General features: G+C 40.7%; 1 pseudogene; it reads left to right on the plus strand.

Annotated features, from left to right (window-relative positions):
• The first annotated feature begins 19,312 nt into the window (after positions 1-19,312).
• On the plus strand, positions 19,313-20,753 carry LOC101317884 (lysosomal dipeptide transporter MFSD1 pseudogene; annotated as a pseudogene).
• The last annotated feature ends 513 nt before the right edge of the window (positions 20,754-21,266 follow it).

Below are 21,266 nucleotides of genomic sequence, written 5' to 3' on the forward strand. Positions count from 1 at the left end.
TATGACTGTTGATCTCAAAGTTAATTACAACAGGTAAATAATAGATCATAAATGTCTACCTATACTGAATTGTTAAAATTAAAATGAATTTCTCACAAACATATGATTACCAAAGGGGAAAGAGGGGGAGGGATAAATCAGGGACTTGGGATGAACACATACACACTACTGTATATGAGGTAGATAACAAACAAGGACCTACTGTATAGCACAGGGAACTCTACCCAATATTCTGTGATAACCTATATGAGAATAGAATCCAAAAAAGAATGAATATATGTATAACTGAATCACTTTGCTGTACACCTGAAACTAACACAACACTGTAAATCAACTATACTCCAATAAAATAAAATTTTAAAAAAATGTATCTTCTAAAAAAAATAAAATGCATTTCTCTCATTATAATGGAATACTATGGAGCAAAGAAAAATCATATTTGAGAAAAATAGCTTATGAGTTGGAAAAATGGTTTAGTATATTTTGATGTATTGATATATACTTTTGATACATTTTGATATAAAAAGTATTTATTAGGTATGATCCTAATTAAGGCAATATTTGAGAATAAGCATATTTAGCAAATATATAGACACTGACACAAATATAAAAAGACACTACATCCATTTATGACAAAAATACTCAACAAAGTGGGTATAGAAGGGACATAACCTAAGAAAGGCCACATGTGACAAACATACAGCCAACATCACATTCAACATTGAGAACGTTTCTTCTAAGATCAGGAACAAGACAAGATTACCGACTCTCACCACTGTTACTCAACATAATATTGAAAGTCCTAGCCACAACAATCAGACAAGAAAAAGAAATAAAAGGAATCCAAATGAGAAAGGAAGAAGTAAAACTGTCACTGTTTGCAGATGACATGATACTATATTTAAAAAATACTAAAAACTCCACCAGAAAACTATTAGAATGAATTCAGTAAAGTTGCAGGATACAAGATTAATATACAGAAATCTGTTGCCTTTCTATACACTAATAATGAACTCTCAGAGAAATCAGTAAAATAATGCCATTTACAATGGCATCAAAAAGAAAAAAATACCGAGGAATAAATCTAACTATGGAGGTAAAAGACCTGTACTTGGAAAACTGTAAGACACTGATGAAAGAAATTGAAGACGCAAGCAAATGGAAAGATACACTGTGTCCATGGACTGAAAAATTAATATTGTTAAAATGACCATAATTACCCAAGACAATCTACAGATTTAATACAATCCCTATTAAAATACCAATGGCATTTTTCACAGAACTAGAACAAATAATTCTAAAATTTGTATGAGGACACAAAAGACCCTGAATAGCCAAAAGAATCTACAAAGCTAGTCACCAAAACTGGCACAAAAACAGACATATAGAAGAATGGAACAGAACAGAGCCCAGAAATGAACCCAAGTGTATATGGTCAATTAATCCACTACAAAGGAAGCAAGAATAAACAATGGAGAAAAGACAGCCTCTTCAATAAATGGTGTTGGGAAAACTGGACAGCTACATGCAAAATAATGAAACTGGATTACTTTCTCACACCATATACAAAAATTAACTCAAAATGGATTAAAGACTTAAACATAAGACCTGAAGCCATAAAACTCCTAGAAGAAAACACAGGCAGTGTATACTCTCTGACACTGGTCTTAGCAACATTTTTTTAAATCTGCTCCTCCGCCAAGGGAAATAGAAGTAAAAATAAACAAACGGGACGACATCAAACTAAAAAGCTTTTGCACAACAAAGGAAACTAGCAACAAAACAAAAAGGCAGACTCCTATACCGGAGAAGATATTTGCAAACAATATATCTCATAAGAGGTTAATATCCAAACTATACAAAAAACTCATACAACTCAACAACAAAAAAATCAACCTGATTAAAAAATGGGCAGAGGAGCTGAATAGACATTTTTCCAAAGAAAACATATAGACGGCCAACAGACATATGAAAAGATGCTCAGCGTCACTCATCGTCAGGGAAAAGCAAACCAAAACCACGATGAAGTATCACCTCACACCTGTTGGAATGGCTATCATCAAAAAGACAACAAACAACAAGTGCTGGTGAGAATACAGTGAAAAGGGAACCGCAGTGCACTGTTGGCGGGAATGTAAATTGGTGCAGCCACTATGGAAAACAGTACGGAGGTTCCTCAAAAAGTTAAAAATAGAACTATCATATGATCCAGCAATTCCACTTCTGGATATTTTCCAAGGAAAATAAAAACACTAATTTGAAAATATAGATGCATTCTCATGTTCACTGCAACATTATTTACAATAGCTAAGATATGGAAGCAACCTAAGTGTCCACTGATAGACAAATGGATAAAGAGGATGTAGTATATTATATACAATGGAATATTATTCAGCCATAGAAAGAATGAAATCTTGCCATTTGCAACAACATAGATGGATCAAAAGGGTATTATATTAAGTGAAATAAGTCAGAGAAAGACAAATACCATATGATTTCACTTACATGTGGAATCTAAAAATCAAAACAAATGAACAAACAGAAATAGACTCATAGATACAGAGAACAAACTGGTGGTTGCCAGAGTGGGGGGCAGTGGGAGAACTGAATGAAACAGGTGAGGGAGATTAAGAGGTACAAATTTCCGGTTATAAAATTAGTGTTTTCAAGCACATTTAAACGGGGATTAGCACTTAGGCAATTCTTCTGGCTCTTAATTTTCTGGAAGTTAAGGCAAAAATGGAGTAGCAGGTTCCTTTTTCTATCTATAGAAAACACATTATTCAGGGGTTTTTCTCCCCTGGCACTGTAGTCAAACAGGAATTTAGCTTCATTTGAGTCCTTATGTGAAAGACCTCATAAAACATTAAGCAGTAACTTCAACTGTGGTCTTAAAATCAGGTAGCATCTTTTAGGAATTGACCCTGTGATAAATCATAATCCACTATATAAAATTAAATATAAATACAATTCTGTTTGAGATCTGTGAAACCTCTAGCAAAAGATGGCTCCTTATAACATGCATTTAGGTAACAAGTATTTTTAATAAAACTGTAATAATCTATCCTATAATGCTCTAATTTCATTGGTTGAACAAAGGCTCAGTTAGAAGCACAATGTCTCCTTTTATTCAAAAAGAATGCCTTGGGACTTCCCTGGAGGCACAGTGGTTAAGAATCCGCCAGCCAATGCAGGCAACACGGGTTCGATCCCTGGTCCGGGAAGATCCCACGTGCCACGGAGCAACTAAGCCCGTGTGCCACAACTACTGAGCCCACATGCCACAAGTGCTGAGGTCCACACACCTAGAGCCCATGCTCCGCAACAAGAGAAGCCACCGCAATGAGAAGCCCACGCACCGTAACAAAGAGTAGCCCCCGCTCGCCACAACTAGAGAAAGCCCACATGCAGTAACAAAGACCCAACGCAGCCAAAAATAAAATTTATTTATTTAAAAAAACAAAAATGTCTTTAATATCTCAATATATTAAATTAAAACCAACACCAGTCATTTCCTACAAATATTTTAATAGGTCGTTCACGTGTTTTTGTATCTACTCATCGAATGTGTAACATACTAAGTCACATCAAAACCCTTTTACTTCAAATTTGAAAATGTTGTATATAAAGTGTTTAACTGCATTCTTAGAAAGAGCATAAATAAAATTATCTAGAAAAGAAGATTGAGGTGATCACGTCAACTTTACCCTACCTTTATGTAAATAACTATTTCACCAGTCATCCAATCAAAGGCAAAACAAAACCAAGAAATGAGTCTTTCTCTTGGCTGATCTAGACGTGCCAACCTCTCCTTGACCTAAATCCTAACCATCATACTGGGTAGCTGCCCGCTCTTTGCTTTGCTCCTATCCATGGCCACATCACTGCCTCGTCTATATTCTCAATGACTATGATGCCAAAATGTACCTATGGGAAAAACATTGCTGATGCTTAAGATATCTATCTCAGAAAAGTTATGACATACTCAGACATCCCTGTTTGCACTCTGATACTATTATTTTATTCAAACATTTTCATTTCTTACCACGTGCCAGTACAAAACCCTATACAAAACAGACTCGAGACAGATACGTGAGGAAAAAATGGAATAAACTATTCTATTTGCTATGGTAACATTATGTACATGGTTCAATGAAAAGTAAAGGAGAGAACTGTCAAGTTTATCTAAATAAGGATAGCAGGCTCATTACTATACACTATGTGTTCATACTCATGTTTTAATGAGCTTCGAACTATTCTTTCATTCTAATATATTGGGATTTAAGGATCGAGTGAATACTCCATTTTTCTAGCCTTTATATATGCTTTTTCCACTCACAGCACTCCTGACATAACCTAAAATACAGAACAGGTATTCATACTACAGCATTTTATTAATACTGTATTATTAATACAAACAGCATTAATTAAATGATCGGTATACAAAGCTGGTAACACCCCTCTAAGATCCTATGCCATCTAAGTACCACTTTTGGGGGTGTGGCGAATACCTGTCACGTCTGTGGCAATCCAGCATCCTTTGAACACTATACTTTTGACTGAACAGTCTCACACGTACTGAGCCCTGTCTCTTCAACATAGAAACCAGAACTCCAACTTACTTGCAGCAGGGTAAAGGCATGCAATGCACCCACACAGGACTTTAGTCTGGGAAGTTGGTGACATGAGAAAAGAGATGCAGATGTCACCCATCTTTCAGTAAGTGTGGCAGCAGAAGCATCCATCTTTTCAGGTCAGAAAGCCCAGAGCTTCTGGGGCCCAGTCCAGTATCATCATTGGAAGTTACAATGTCCAAAACAAAATACGCCGTCCACACGAGGTGGAGACAGCCTCGGTGTCTCTGCTGGAGTAGCCACCGAGGTCTGGTCTAGGTATCGTTTCTGGATGTGCAGTGACTAAGCCAGACACCCTCAGTATAATGCAGATTCTTTGATGCGTCAAATATATTTTAATAAGTTTCTTTCCTGCGTAGTTAAGCTAAGGTGAGTTTTATTGTTTGCAGCACTGGCACACTTCCAATGGCTGCTGACTGTGGAGGGCGCCTCGCAAGGGACATCTGACGCCAAGCCTCCCTGATAATCACAGAGCAGTACCCCTGAAGCAGCCACTTCCCAGCCCTCAAGAATACAGACGACGTGTGGATAGCTGCTGGCGCTCTCGGCAGCCTGCTGTTCTGCTTCTCCAACAGTCAAAACACAGCTCAAGAGCTACCGAGTCAGCTGTTGGAAGCAAACTACATTTCTTTGCTCCTGGGTAGCACACCCTTTCACTCCCTTCCTCCAAACCCTAGCACCCAACACTATGAATTCTCTTCACCTCAAGAAGTATCTGTATCTCCCTACTATGTATCTTCTGTCTCTAAACCTCTACATTATAAAACATTTTTCCAAGTTCACAGTGACTAATTTGATAGTTATGTTTGAAGATATTTTCAAAGAGCTTTTGAAAGTCTTGGTGAAGTACTTAAACTCCTCCTTTTACTTCTTAATAAACCTGGTCATTTTATTCAGAAAAAAGTTCTCATAGGGAAGTCACATTACGCTTACTTGATTGACTTATCCTGTTAAAGTTTGTTCAGTGAGTCCATCCATTATTACAGATCCTACCGACCTATCTGACATCTATTGGTTCCTTCTGGAATACTAATTTTTTTTTTTTTTTGCGGTACGCGGGCCTCTCACTGTTGTGGCCTCTCCCGTTGCGGAGCACAGGCTCCGGACGCGCAGGCCCAGCAGCCGTGGCTCACGGGCCCAGCCTCTCCATAGCATGTGGAATCTTCCCGGACTGGGGCACGAACCCGTGTCCCCCGCATCGGCAGGCGGACTCTCAACCACTGCGCCACCAGGGAAACCCTGGAATACTAATTTTAGTGGCTTATTTTTGTATAGTATAATTTTAAAAATTAATAGCAGTTTAGTGTTTTCATCTATAAACCAAAGGCTCCACATGTTGTCACTTTTTTTTTTTATGTTGTCACTTTTTAACAAGTATAGTTGGCATATGCAGAAATATATATATAGGTAAATATACACACACACACACACACTAATTTGTACTCTGTCATAATTCAACAAGACAGGGTTGAAATTTGCTTTCATACAGTATATGAAAGGCAATATTACTGAGCAAAGTGTACTATAAGTAAACTGGAGATGGAGTTGTCCTAATTAACAAATTATTCTCAAGCCTCTGAGCAGCCTCTATTCATATATGAAACACTGTATCAGCTCGAGTCCATGACATCTCATACCACATACGGAGAGTATGTGTGGGACTGTAGGAACCCATTTTGATATTTTGTATTAGATTTTACAACACAGCTACTGCTTCAGATATTTAATCAATAACTCCTGTGGGTTGACAAACCTACTAAATTCCACTTTTCTGTTTGAGATTTCTATAAGTTCAATTCTAGAGAGTTCACCCTTAGAAAAAAAAACGCATGTGGGGGCTTCCCTGGTGGCGCAGTGGTTGAGAGTCCGCCTGCCGATGCAGGGGATGCGGGTTCGTGCCCCGGTCCGGGAAGATCCCACATGCCGCGGAGCGGCTGGGCCCGTGAGCCATGGCCACTGAGCCTGCGCGTCTGGAGCCTGTGCTCCGCGACGGGAGAGACCACAACAGTGAGAGGCCAGCGTACCGAAAAAAAAAAAAAAAAAAAAAAAAAAACGCATGTGATATAGGAATTAAACAGGATATTGACCAAAGGGCACACTTATTCCTTGCCCATAAACACTCCCTTTCTTCAATGAGAGCTAAAAGTTGGAGCCTAGAATGCAGGTAGAGGTTACAAATACTAAGAAACATTAAGTCAAAGCACACATGGGGGATCTTGTCACTAATTCTTTATGTTACTGGTATGAATATACATCACACCATTAACATAAAGAATTATGGGGAAAAAGAGAAATTTAGCACCACACCTCGAAAAAGGATCAATGCTGATATATAGCCTCAAGACTACATGGAGGACTCCCCTGGTGGCACAGTGGTTAAGAATCCACCTGCCAATACAGGGGACACGGGTCTGAGCCCTGGTCCGGGAAGATCCCACATGTCGTGGAGCAACTAAGCCCGTGCACCTCAACTACTGAGCCCACGTGCCACAACTACTGAAGCCCACACACCTAGAGCCCATGCTCCACAGCAAGAGAAGCCATCACAATGAGAAGACTGAGCACCGCAACAAAGAGTAGCCCCCGCTTGCCGCAACTAAAGGAGGCCCACACGCAGCAATGAAGACCCAACACAGCCAAAAATAAATATTTTTTATAAAAAGACTGTATGGGAATAATAGCAATAATTGACTGATTATGATATGCTAAGCATTTCCCTAAGAAATTTGTAAGTATTATCTCATTTAATCCTACAACAACACTAAGATCAATCTTTGTAACCCTGTTTTACAAATGAGGTACATAAGGGATGACCTTCTCCACGGTCATACGCTTAGTACTATTGAAGATGGGACTCAAACTGAGGCAACCCACGCCCAGACCCTGTGCTTTACATGAGTTACTATACTGCCTCTCTATTTTCCCTCTTGGGTCTTTGAAATTATGTACCATAGATTTCTGACTATGTGATTGAAGTTGTGGGGAGGAAGAAGAGGGAAAAGGGGGAATGCTTAGAGAAATACCTAGCATAAAGACATTTTCCTCCTCTGGGGATTTGAGTGATGTTAGTACCCTAAGTAAAAATTGTGAACCAATGTTACTCAAATATTAGTAAATACATATCCTGGCAAAATATGCTTCCAGCTGTTCAAGCTAACTGCTTTTTTTTTTGGACTGGCTTTTTCAGAGCATTCATGATATTTTTAGCTGTGTTTCCCATATGCATAACAGATTGAACAAGAGGCTACTGAGTTAATAATCAACCAATTCTCAATAATTAGCCACTTGCTTCAACATCAAATGTATTTCACCTGCAGTATGCAGACTTGAGAATTTCTAAAGGGTGCTTGCAAGGTTCATCAAGTTGCCCAGCGCCGCAATCAGAAACACGCGCTTGACCTGCCGTAACTGCATGTTTCACGTATACGTGTATTCTCTGCAAATTGTTTCCTGATCACTTGAGTCCACAGAGTGGTGGCAACTATGAAAAAAGCACCCCTGGTAAGACAAACTTCCTAAAGGAAGGAAAACAGATCACTTCTATGAGTAGGGTATCATGTCATCATTAATTCAACAAATGGGTATTGAGTGCTACTTTGTAGTACAGGTAAGGAGGATACAGTAGGAATAAACACAGACCCTGTTCTCAAAGAGCTCAGTCTAGTTTATAGAGTAGGCAAGAAAATCAGTATTATGATACACTGATAATTCTTATAATCAAGAAGGCAAAGACATTGTAAGAGCCCAGCAGAGGCATTTAGATGAAGGATAAAGACAGAGTGTATAAATCACACCCTGGGGTTGGACAGGGAAATGCTTCCAGAATAAAGGGCACTTGAAACAAATTTAAAAGAGTGAGAGATTTTTATCTAGGTTTACCCTAGATAAAAGGAGTTCCAAATCCAGAGAACATAATCAACAACTGTCTTTAGAAAACTGTATCAGAACAGCAAACTACAGGTCGGTTTGTGTGACTGAATGACAGTATACATGTGGAGATGTCGTGAGTGATGGAGCTGGAAAGATCTGCCAAAGCCCTGATTCCAAAAGCTGCTTCTTCTAATAGATGCTTATTCTTTGATGCTCACATATCCCCTTTGTTAAAAATAAATAAGTATATGACAAAGAGTATAACTGGAAAACAACTGCGCAGGTTCTGATGCAACATGGTAGACTGAACAAATAGAAGACTGAATAAATGAAACTGCACTAATATAAATGGACTAAAAGAGAACAGTTGCTAAATAAAAAGTGAGTGATCCACCAGACAGACAGAATGAATACAACAGCAAAGGAGAGATGTTAACAAAATTTGGGAATATGGAAAGCAAATGAATGGATGGTAACCGAGACAGTTGAATACATTCAGAGGATGAACAAATACGACCCATGACCAGTTGTACGGCAGAATCCCAGAAAAATACAGGAATTAGAGGCAAAGAGTGTTTATGAAAGTGGCTATGAGGGCTGCGGCAAGTACCACTCCTGCACCTTGGAAAAAGAAAGTCTGCCATGGAGAATGCAAACCAAAAGGCCTAGTAGAGGGAGGGCATGAAGTACCATGTCACAAACAAAGGGATGATGTGAAAATCTACATGTTGAAGAGTGGTAGTCCCAGGCTTCTGGGATGCTGGCAGCCAGACTTATACCTCAAAAACAGGATGTGAAAAGATTCATCTCTGGAGAAATTAACTGGACCAAAAGGGATGTTTAACTGATACTTAAAAGATTGGTACAACTTTGAGTAGCGTGAGTAGGACATCCCAGGCAGACAGTACAGCTTGTACAGATACATAGTCATGAAGGAGTATGGCAAGTCTCAGGTGCAGCAAGAGCTTCAGCAAGTTTGACCAATGGAGTGCATGGTGTGAAGAGTGAGAAATGATGGGGACAAGTACAGGTCCACCCACTAAAGGCTTCTAAGCTAAGGAGAGGTCACTGCATGTTATTTATACACAAGAAGGGAATTTCCACAGAAGAATGACATGATCAGATTTAGAAAGACAATTCTGGTTGTAGTACAAAAGCTAATCAGGGTGCAGGTAGAATGTAATAATGAGAAACCAGCTAGGAGACTGTGACTTTCTTATCTCTAGGAGGAAAACTAGACACTGAACTAGGGCGATTGTAATATTATAGAATAGAGAGGAAAGTCAGGATTCCAGAGACATTTATAAAGTATGATTGAATATATATGTACAACTGAGTCACTCTGTATGCAGAAATTAATACAATGTTGTAAATCAACTGTATTTCAATTAAAAATTTTTAAGAATAAAACAAATAAAGTGGGATTAATGGAATATTTTTCTCAACTGGATGTAAGGGAGAAAGGTAAAGCAAAGAGGCAAGAATGAATCTTCTGCTTCTAGCTTAGGAAATAGGAATGGTGATGATGTCATTAACTAAAATAGGGAATATGACAGAACTAATCCCTTTGACAAGGGAAAATAATGTAGTCAAGGGCTTCCCTGGTGGCGCAGTGGTTGAGAGTCCGCCTGCCAGTGCAGGGGACACGGGCTCGTGCCCCGGTCCGGGAAGATCCCACATGCAGCGCAGCGGCTGGGCCCGTGAGCCATGGCCGCTGAGCCTGCGCGTCCGGAGCCTGTGCTCCGCAATGGGAGACGCCACAACAGTGAGAGGCCTGCGTACCGCAAAAAAATAAAAAATAAATTAAAATAATAATAATAATGTAGTCCATTTTGAGACACAATGTTTAAGTTACCACAAGACATCTAGGAAGAGAAGTTCTATAGAAAGCTGGAAATTATCTACAATTAGGGAAAGAACTCACCTAGAGGGACAGATTTGACTCAAATGTTTAAAAAATCCAAAACTCTGAATCAGCACAACATACATAATGAAGCCATGGTAAGGACTGAGGGCATACAGAGGGAAACGCACACCACCACTCTCAGGACTCTTAGCTCCGTGCCCAGGGAAAGCATCACAAAGCTATCGGAGCGCTCTCTCTTGCTAAACCCAAAGAGGATTTCAGAAACCTTCTCAGTATTGCTCCCCCAGCATCCACTACCAACCAACCAGAGTTGGCACTTGAATTAAAAAACCATTTGTCTTCCTGATGCAAAGCAAGAGAAGACAACCAAGGACTGGACTCTGAAGAAAAGGTTCTTAAACATCTTCCACCAGCTTCTTGTGTGTGTGCTGTTGTGAGTACAGGTGAGAATCTGGTGAGAGGATACTGTACATTCATGTAAACCAAACCTTAAAGCATGTCCACATCCATAGGCTTATCTAACCTTCTTTCTCATTACTGAGTAATGAGGCCACCTGAACTATTGTCCCTCTACAATCCAGCCTCTACATTGCAGCCAAAGCAGAGATCTGATTGTATCACCCTCCACTCTCACCCCTGCTATTAAAACCCCTTTACAGCATCTACTTGCTCTTAAAATAGAGATGAAGATTTTTCACACGGTCTACAAACCTCACTGGGTTTAACCCCCGACTCTCCAGCCTATATTGTACCATGAGCCCCCACCATCCATCCCCAAACTACATTCTGTACTGCTTCCCTCCACCACAGGCATTTGAAGATGCTGTCTGCCATCCGGAGGACTCTTGCCACGAGTCTTAGCTAACTCCTAGTCATCCTTTAGGTCTTGGCTTTAATTCCACTTCCACGGAAGCCTTCCATCAATGCTCAGGTATCATCACAGCACCATGTGCCTTTCTTGCAGAGCACTTACCAAAGTTGTAGTTTCACGTGTCCATGTGCCCTGTTTGATTGGCTTTGGTAATGTGAATTTTGATACTGTATTTTCACTCCGGGAAAATATGCCTATATGAAGTATTTGTTAAGATTTTACTTCCATTTTGAAATAAATTAATATGGTTTTAACAGACAAGAAACAATACTTGGCAAATATTATGACATATATTTCAATAGCTATTTTAATTCCGTCAGAACGATTTCATCATTTCCTAGGAAATTTGCAAACTATTACTGAATAAATAGTCACATTACTTCCTGAAATTACATGCAGCTGGAAATCCTGCTGGCTCCAAAAACAGGAAAATGAGAAATCTCTTCTCTCCTTTTACTGGATTTACACACTGCTCTTCAAAAATATTACAACCGTTATTGTCCTCAGCATTGTCTCAAGAGTCATTAAGAACCACATTCCCATTTAGTTTAGCTAGCTGTGTGGAACACCTCTTACTTCCTGCCTCTGAGTATCCCTTCTCTATAAAAGGTTTTAAATTAAGACCACAAAGCTACTCTAGCCCCTTATCTATAGCAACAACATCCATCTGTGCCATTTCTTCCCTTAATTCTTCCTTAAGTGAAAGATGGGCACCACGGAGTAGAAGCTACTGTCATGGTAATACATGACTGGGAGCATCGTCTTAGCTGGTAATATACAGCACTGGCCTTCTGATGCATTGCTGACCCAACCTAACCCAGGAACTATAACGGGGTCCCATTAATGAAAGCACTAAATAAATTGTACAGTCTTTCAGCAGCCAAATACAAGGAGAAACACAAGTTTCACTTGGGCGCTGTTGTCTTAGTTACACATGACAACTCCTGGATACAAACTGTGCTTAAGGCAAACTGTGACACACACACACACAGTCTCACACACACACACACACACACACACACAGTCTCACACACTGCCCATATATCATCCGAAGCTCCTTAGCACTTGGTCTATACTTCCATATACACCTTCACCTTCACTGCCCCAGGCCTTGTGATTCACCCTACTTAGGCCACACCCAGCTTCACTTGAAGAAAAACAAACTAACAAAAGTCTCAGTCAGAACAACCTACCTGGACTTCTACTTTCTTGGCATATGCTTCAGACCTGGGCCCCTCTAGCCAAAACAGGCTATTTACCTAATAAACTAATTTGTACTGAGGTATTAAGTTACTAGGTTATGCATTTCCCATACCATATACATTTGAAGCTTATTAGGGGAAGCCAGAAATGACAGTACCTTCAGATAAGTGACCACTGGTGGGAATTTGGGGGAAAGAAAAGTCATCAAAGGATACCAGCTTAGGAACTGGCTAGCCATTTGTTCTACCCACACACATGTATTCACCTTGTTAAACATCCACTAAGGAGAAAACAAGGGATAGCAGATAAGGATAAATCCTAGTTGCCAGAATTCCATTCAATTCAGTAACTGAATTGATATAGTTCCTGAATAGGGTCCCTATTTTCAAGACTCTTACAGTCTGGGGTGCTTGGCCATGTGTCAGTCTTGAAGTCAAAGGCTCTATAACTTACATCCACTAGAATATATGCTCCATGAGGGCAAAGACCCCCGTTTGGCAACTATCAATTCAGTGTCTTGCACTGAGCTCATTCAACAGTTGGCGAATGAATGAATACTAGTAGTATGGTCTTGCAAATGCTTCTTAGCCCATTTTCCCTTCCATGAAATAGGAAGGACAATATTCACTTCACAAGACTTTTATGTAGATCAGATGACACAGAGATGGATTCCTTTGGCACAGAGAGCTTGCAACATATAAATAAGCCAGACCAGCACACAAGGACATAGACTAGATTAGGAAAACTGATAGTGGAACAGATTTGGAACAATCTGTGTTGAGAGAGCTAAAAATTAACTACACTCTCGCTATATAGCTAACCAGGGAGGTGTAAGAAAGTAAAGGACTGAGTCTTAAATTCCAGACATCCCATAATAATCAAAATATGGTGATGGGGCATCACAGGTGATATGTGATCCTTAAAATGGGCATGATAATACAATACGGCTGAGGATCCAGAACATTCTGCTTTGTCCCCAGCTCTCACAATGCTAACAAGTCATTAATTAATTCTGCGTCCTGGTTATCATTAAAAAGGCTCTAACCAACTAAAGAGTTATTTAAGACCAGTAAATACGAAACATGGGAAAGAGAAATGAAAAACTTTCTCAAGGGCTTTGCTTAACTTTGAAGTATGTCTCCATTTTTACCATAGATCGTAACTGTCCCTCTCCAATGAAGATCCAAACAAGAATTTATTTCCAAGGTGATATAATAGTTAATGAATATATTACTGTATCAGGTACCGTGTCAGACATTAAATCACGTTATTTTGAGTCGCTGTCTCACAAAATCTAGTCTGTTACCCAAAGTCCTGCCATCCAATATACAAATACTTTAAATTGTTCCTCCAGTAGGAGTAAAGGAAAAATTGTACTGACTTATTACTGGGAATGTGTGAAATACTGAGCCATCTTGGTAGCACAGTCAGTACCCTCCGAAGAGAGTTTTCTCTCAAATGACAGAGGATACTTCATGGGGAGAACAAACCTTATTAGCACCAGAGTTTAAACCTGTGATTAGCCGTTGAGCCCATAAGGTTTGTGACCGTGAAACATGTTGCTATTTCTCATCTTGGAACCTGAGAACAAAACAGTATTTGAACACAGTACCTACTGTTTGACCTGTCTTTCATTCCAGTTCCTTAATTATAGCCCATGGAGAGAACATGGTACACTTACTACTAAGCTAACTGGTTCATCATAAAATACATCCATTTGATCATTCAACACACATTAATTAACCACCTATTATGCCCAGGAACTTGACAAAGATAAGCAAGATAAGACCTTGTGAGGGACACAGACGTGGACACAATTGCTTTACAGCATTCGAAGTGCGACCACTGTAGAACAAAGTCAAATGGAACATAGACCATGAGGGTCAACAGAGTCATCAAAGAAGTGGTGACAACTGAGCTGAATATTAAAGAATCAAAAGAATATTTTTCAGCCACAGGTGATAAAGGGGATCATTCCAGTCAGCAAGAAAAGTATTTCAAAGACACAGATTGAAATAAGCAAACTGATTTTGGGAACAGCGAGTCACCTGTCCCCAATAGGTAAAGCAAGAGGGGACAGGAGAGGTAACTGAAAAGGTGGATTAAAGCCCAATCATGAATGTTCTTTATTAATTCATACACAAATATTCATTGGGCATTTAACTATTTGCTAGAAATTATCCTAGATAATGTAGGCACATGGCAAACAAAATCCCTGCCCTAGAGTCTAGCATATGCTACGCTGAAGAATTTAGACCTTAGTTTGAAAGCAACAGAGTTAAGCAGGAAAAACAGCACAAGCAGATTTAGAGAGGTAACTCTTTCGAGAGTGTGAAGAATGAACTGGAACAGAGGAAACTAGACACAGTAAGATGAGTCAGAAGGTTACGTCAATAGAGCAGATGAGTCCTGCTTCTGCTATGTCTTCCATGAAACATCATGGTCTTCTCACATACGTATCTTCATCAGGAATCTGTAGAGAATATTCATTCCAAAATTTCATTATTACTTGACTGAGTTCTCACAAGAGATGTGCGTTTTTTCTCAAACCTTCAATTTCTACACAAAGAATATATTCTTGTTAGAGCCGCATCATCTTGCACCACTAGATACTACCAGTCATTCTGACTCATTTCCTGAACTTTTAGTTGCTCCAAGAGAAGCTCATTTTGTCCAAGACAGTTGAGACAGGGCCAAACAGACTAAAGCCACCTATAAGGGCCCAGTGAAGTCTCAATTTCCAGAGAACCTCCAAAGGAACAGATGAATCAAGACTCCTGGAAGCCAGAGAAGAGGAACTAGAAACCGGTTTCCTTCCTCTAAACCATGCTTCCTGAGGTAATTAGGACCTCCCAGATCTATGATCTTCCAAACTCTATCCATTTCGTATGTATCCCAGAGTCTCAAGAATTGCCCAAAGCCTTGAGATTCATGTGAGAGAGCCCTAGATATTTATTCTTTTGCCTATGGAACTTCACACCTTTACATCTATTATTTCATTGCCTCCTTGTAACCATCAAAGGAATAAGGCAAATCATATGTAATCGGACCCATTTTAAAGATGGAAAATCTAAAACCAAGAGAGAGCAAGACTTTGACCCAAAGGTATGTGCTCGTAAGTAGCAGAATCAGAACTAGCACCCAGAGACTGACTCCGTCTCCACTCCTGGACTACACTCTTTGCTTTACCTCCATAGTGCCTCCTAAGCCATCAGTCATTGCCTCTCTCCTATCGTGCCTACACGTCTGCAAAACAATTCCTTGCTCTCCTAATGTTGATAAATAACCTTTTTGTTAACCTAGACTTCATGAAGCAATCACTCTTATTTTCTAAAGCTCAAAGCCATCTACATTAACCACTAAATAAAATCTCTTTCCTTTAATGATCCCCTTCATCTTCCTCTCCAACCTCCTCCGAGTTGCTGAGAAGTTGAGCTCTAGTCAACCCACATCGACCCCAGTAAGCTGCAGGCTATTTTTAGTTCAAGACTGACATATTCAGGCAGCAAAAAGAGCCAGGGAGACGCCAAACTCCGTATCCACCCTGGAAATGAACAAAAATGGGAAGCAAGCCGGCTGGTTCGGTGTCCCTTCAGATTTATTATAAATTGTCCGAGGGAACTTGGTGAATTAGCAGTGAATCCACTCGAGGAATGCTTTGCCTCGGCCAGTCCTGGAGCTGACTCTGCTAAACCTAGGCCACCTGAGGTCTTTCAAAAATATTACTCTCACAAAAAGTCCACACAGCTCAACACTGCCGCCAAGAACAAGGCCCAGAAAACACAGTGGCAAGCTTGGTGCCGGCCCCACTGTGCAGTTACAGGAGGTGAGAGAGGAAACATCTCCTAAGTAGGAGTCAGAAAATCTAGATTCCTGACACTGAGGAGCCACGGGACACTAAGAAAGTCGGAGCGTGTGGCCTTGCCTGGCAGCCTCCTCAGGACTCCCTCTGCCTCGGCCACGCTGAACCCCTTCACCCAAAGTCACACCCTTCCAGGAGTAGCCTGCATACAATGACTGATCAAGGGATAAAGGACTGAAAGCTCTGGCCCCATGTGAGGCATCTCTGACGGGCCCTTTCAGCTCCAGAGCTCCCCATGGGGTCAGCAGAGGCTGCCAGCCTGGGCCTCTATCTAGCTGGGCTCCTCACCTGCCCAGCCCTGCCGATAGGTCTCACCCCAAGGACACTCCCTAATACACAACCATAACAAAAAACCCTGTCTCAGAGCATGAATCCTGGAGAACCCAACGTGCAACACCAATAAATCGACGTCATTGACACTAACAGTGAACTCCAACAAAACGACACTCTAACGAGAATCCTCTGAAAATACAGTTCCTTTACGTAGGTGAAGAAAACTTCACAAACCGTGCCAAGTCACACCGGTGCTGCAGGGTTAGAGAAGGTCTCGGCTAAGTTCCAATAAAATGCAGCAGTTCTGGTTCAAGGTGGCAACGTAGAAAGATCCTGAACTCACTTTCTCTCATGGATACACCAGGTCTACAGCTACATATGGAACAACTAACCTCTGAAAAAACCTAACGGCTGACCGAGCAATGACTACACATCAGACCAATGAGAAGAAAACCATATCGAAGTGGAAACAGAAGAGGAGAAAATAGAGAGGAGAAGGCCAGAAGATGGTGACACAGCCACAAGCCAAAGAATACCTGGGGCCACCAGTAGCTGGAAGAGGCAAGGAAGGATCTTCCCCTAGAGCCCTCGGAGGGAGAACAGCCCTGGTGACACCCTGACTTTGGAGTTCTGGCCTCCAGAACTGTGAGAAGATCAATTTCTGCTGTGTAAAGGCAAAAAATTTAAAAATTATATTAAATTAAATATAGCCTTCTGCTTCCATCTCTTCACAATTGAGTGCAAGCAGATCCTGGATGCAATCATGGAATCAGAGAACTGTCTTCTCTCCCCTCAGCCGCTTTAGCCTTCTCTACAATCCCCCTGCATTTGGTCCTGTACTACCTCCGGTGCCTAATGCCTTCCTGCTCTCCAACCCCCTCTTTCATATCAGTGGGAAAATAAGAGGATGCCAAAAGCCTGAACTGTCTCAGACATATCACTGGAATTATATTTCTTGGCTGACAGATTCTGATGGTGGGCTCTGTGATAAGCGTTCAGATCCCCTTTTCGGGGCTCAAGGGCCTATTTCTCAGTGGCTGTAAGAGCTGCTGGCAGACTCCTCAACTCTCAGCCCTCTCCAGGAACTGCCTTCAGCTGAAGACAGCTGCATCCCCCATAAACAGAAGCCCATAAGATGACTAGTCCGTACACAGGTTTCCTGACTCTCTCACCCCAACTCGGGGCAACTCTGCAGGGCCTCCCCAGCTTCTGAGCTCCCTGTGAAGTTGGCTGAGGCTACGTGGAGACTGCATCACAGCCCAATTTCTACCTCTGTCCAATGCCTCTTCCTTTCCTTCCCCAACAAATACTGGGCCCCTAATAAGCTCCCTGCACACTAATGTCTGTCTCAGAGTCTGCCTCAGTTATTACCAGTAGCCTCTGAGAAAGCAAATATGAAGATGAGGTTTTGGTATTTGAATATTCTCTGGCTGACGAGCAATGAGAACCCCATCACTGGTGGTGGATCTCAGGTAACTCCAGGTCCTCCTACCTGCCCTCCACCTACTCAACATGGACCAGAAGGAGCCAGAAGAATATTATAAAAGTAGATTCTAAGAAACCTGGATCGAAGTAGACAGTGCAATTGTTATTTTCACCCGTGGTGAACGGGGATGGTACACCAGTGGGAAGAAACGGTTTAGCAGGTGCAATGTATCAGGGCTTGGAGAATTTGAGGAAATAGACATTCTAAGAAAAACATAATTAGAGCAGTTTCTGAGAATTTATGCTCTGGAGAAAAAGAATGAAGGTCTGGTGGTTATAAATCGTTAATTAAAAGCTATATGTGAAATAAAGTTGGAGGACTCATACTTCCTGATTTCAAACTTACTACAAAGATACAGTAATCAAGACAGGGCAGTACTGGTATAAAGACAGACATATAAATCAATGGAGTCCAGTAATAAATTCGTATATTGATAGTTTTTGACAATGGTACCAAGTCTATTCAATAGGGAAAGAATAGTCTCTTCAATAAGTGATGTTGGGACAACTGGATATCCACATACGAAAGAATAAGGTTGAACCTCTAACTCAGAATATACAAAAAATTAACACAAAGTGGATCAAATACTTAAATTTAAGAACTGAAACTATAAATAAGTTCACTTGTATCATTTTTTAAGATTCCACATATAAGCAATATCATATGATATTTGTCTTTCTCTGCCTGACTTACTTCACTATGATAATCTCTAGGTCCATCCATGTTGCTACAAATGGCATTATTTCATTCTTTTTTATGGCTGAGCAATAACTCAGGCACAGAAAACAAACTTATGGTTACCAAAGGGGAAGGGGGAGAGGGATAAATTAGGAGTTCTGGATTAATGTATACACACTACTATATATAAAAAATATATAACCAATAAGGACCTACTGTACAGCACAGAGAATTATACTCAGTATCTTGTAATAATCTAACACAATGAATCTGAAAAAGGATAGATATATATAATTGAATCACTTTGCTGTACAACTAAAACTAACACAACATTGTACATCAACTATATTTCAATAAATAAATAAAGAACTAAAACTGTAAAACTCCTAGAAGAAAATATAGGGGCAAACCCTCACGACCTTAGATTTGGCAATGGTTTCTTAAACATGAAACCCGAAGCACAGGCAACAAAATTAGATAAATTGAACTTCACTAAAATGAAAGATTTCTGTGCATCAAAAGTACACTGTCAGGAGTCACTGTCGTCTCTCGGTCTCCCGTTGGCCCGATGGAGGATGAGGAAGCAGGGGCGCCGCTTCCTGGCGGCCCCAACGAGGCCAGCAGAGGCGCCCCCGTTACCTCCCCCTGTCCCCGGGGCGCTGCCGGCCCTCTGCAACCCCAGTCACCTGGCGCACCAGCTTTTGGTGCTGTTGCTTCCTTGGTTTCTGCAGCTGGTTTTGCTATGATAATCCTGCTGCCCTTCAGACGCAGGTTAAACGGGATATTCAGGTGAATACCACGAAATTCATGACGCTGTATGCCTGGTATTCTTGGCCCAATGTAGTTTTGTGTTTCTTTGGTGGCTTTTTGATAGACTGCGTATCTGGAATACAATGGGGCGCCGTTATGTTTAGTCGCTTTGTTTGCGTTGGACAGGTTGTTTTTTGCTCTGGGTGGAATATTTCACGCTTTTTGGCTGATGGAATTTAGAAGGTTTGTTTGGGATTGGTGGGGAGTCCTTAGCAGTTGCCCAGAATACCTATGCTGTGAGTTGGTTTAAAGGCAAAGAATTAAACTTGGTGTTTGGACTCCAACTGAGCATGGCTAGAACTGGAAGTACAGTAAACATGAACCCCATGGGATGGCTGATTTCTAAGGTTGAAGCTTCATTGGGTTCTGCTGGTCACACAACCCTTGGGGTCACACTTATGATCGGGGGTATAACATGTCTTCTTTCACTAGTCTGTGCCTTGGCCCTTGCTTACTCGGATCAGAGAGCAGAATGAATCCTTCGTAAAGAGCAAGGAAAAACAGCTGAAGTTATCAAGTTCACTGATGTGAAGGACTTCTCCTTCCCCCTGTGGCTCATATTCATCATCTGTGTCTGCTATTATGTTGCTGTGTTCCCTTTCACTGGACTTGGGCAAGTTTTCTTACAGAGAAATCTGGCTTTTCCTCCCAGGCAGCGAGTGCTATTAACAGTATTGTGTATGTAACATCAGCTCCCATGTCCCCAATATTTGGGCTTCTAGTGGATAAAACAGGAAAGAACATCATCTGGGTTCTGTGTGCAGTGGTGACCACTCTTGCTTCCCATATGATGCTGGCCTTCAGGTTGTGGAACCCTTGGATTGCTATGTGTCTCCTGGGACTCTCTACTCATTGCCTGCCTGTACATTGTGGCCAATGGTGGCATTTGTAGTTCCCAAACATCAACTGGGAACTGCATACGGCTTCATGCAGTCCATTCAGAATCTTGGGTTGGCAGTCATTTCCATCATTGCTGGCATGATATTGGATATTTGGGGATATCTGTTTTTAGAAGTTTTCTTCATTGCCTGTGTTTCTTTCTCACTTTTATCTGTGGTCTTACTCTACTTGGTGAATCGTGCCCAAGGTGGGAACCTAAATTATTCCGCAAGACAAAGGGAAGAAATAAAACTTTCTCATGCAGAATGAGAAGTTTAAATGACTGTGTCATGAGAATGGGCTGCACACATCATTGGTTTGAAAACTTCCATTTTTTTTTTTAATTTAGAGTTTAGTCGTTAGGAAAAATAATGGTCTGGAGAATTATTATATTTATATTTTGAATACATCTATTTTAAAGTATAACTGTGAGGACTATTTTAGCCTGTGTCTTTTGTATTGCTGAAGAATTCTGCTTTGGAATAGGCTCATCAATGATGAAGTTTAGAAAATTGCATCTGGTACATGCAGGTGATTTTCAGTAAGGACAGTAAATAATGGAAATCTTTGGATCTTGTATTGAGATAATTTCCACAAAGTGTATCTTAGGAATATGGCCTTTGCTTTATCTTAAAGCAAAAAAAAAAAAAGTTTTTGAGGGGGTAGAATGGATATTTTATATAGAATAAACAATGGCATTTTAATAGGCATTCCCTTTTGTAATAGGGAATATTTGAAAGATATTTTTATGAAGCCTCATTTCCACAAATAGCAGATTGTGCTCTGCTCTCTTTAGTTACCAGAGGTTGCTGAGCAGTGACCCTTTCGAGCTT

Source organism: Tursiops truncatus, chromosome 11 (assembly GCF_011762595.2).
Source record: "Tursiops truncatus isolate mTurTru1 chromosome 11, mTurTru1.mat.Y, whole genome shotgun sequence".
In the NCBI taxonomy this organism is placed as follows: Eukaryota; Metazoa; Chordata; class Mammalia; order Artiodactyla; family Delphinidae; genus Tursiops; species Tursiops truncatus.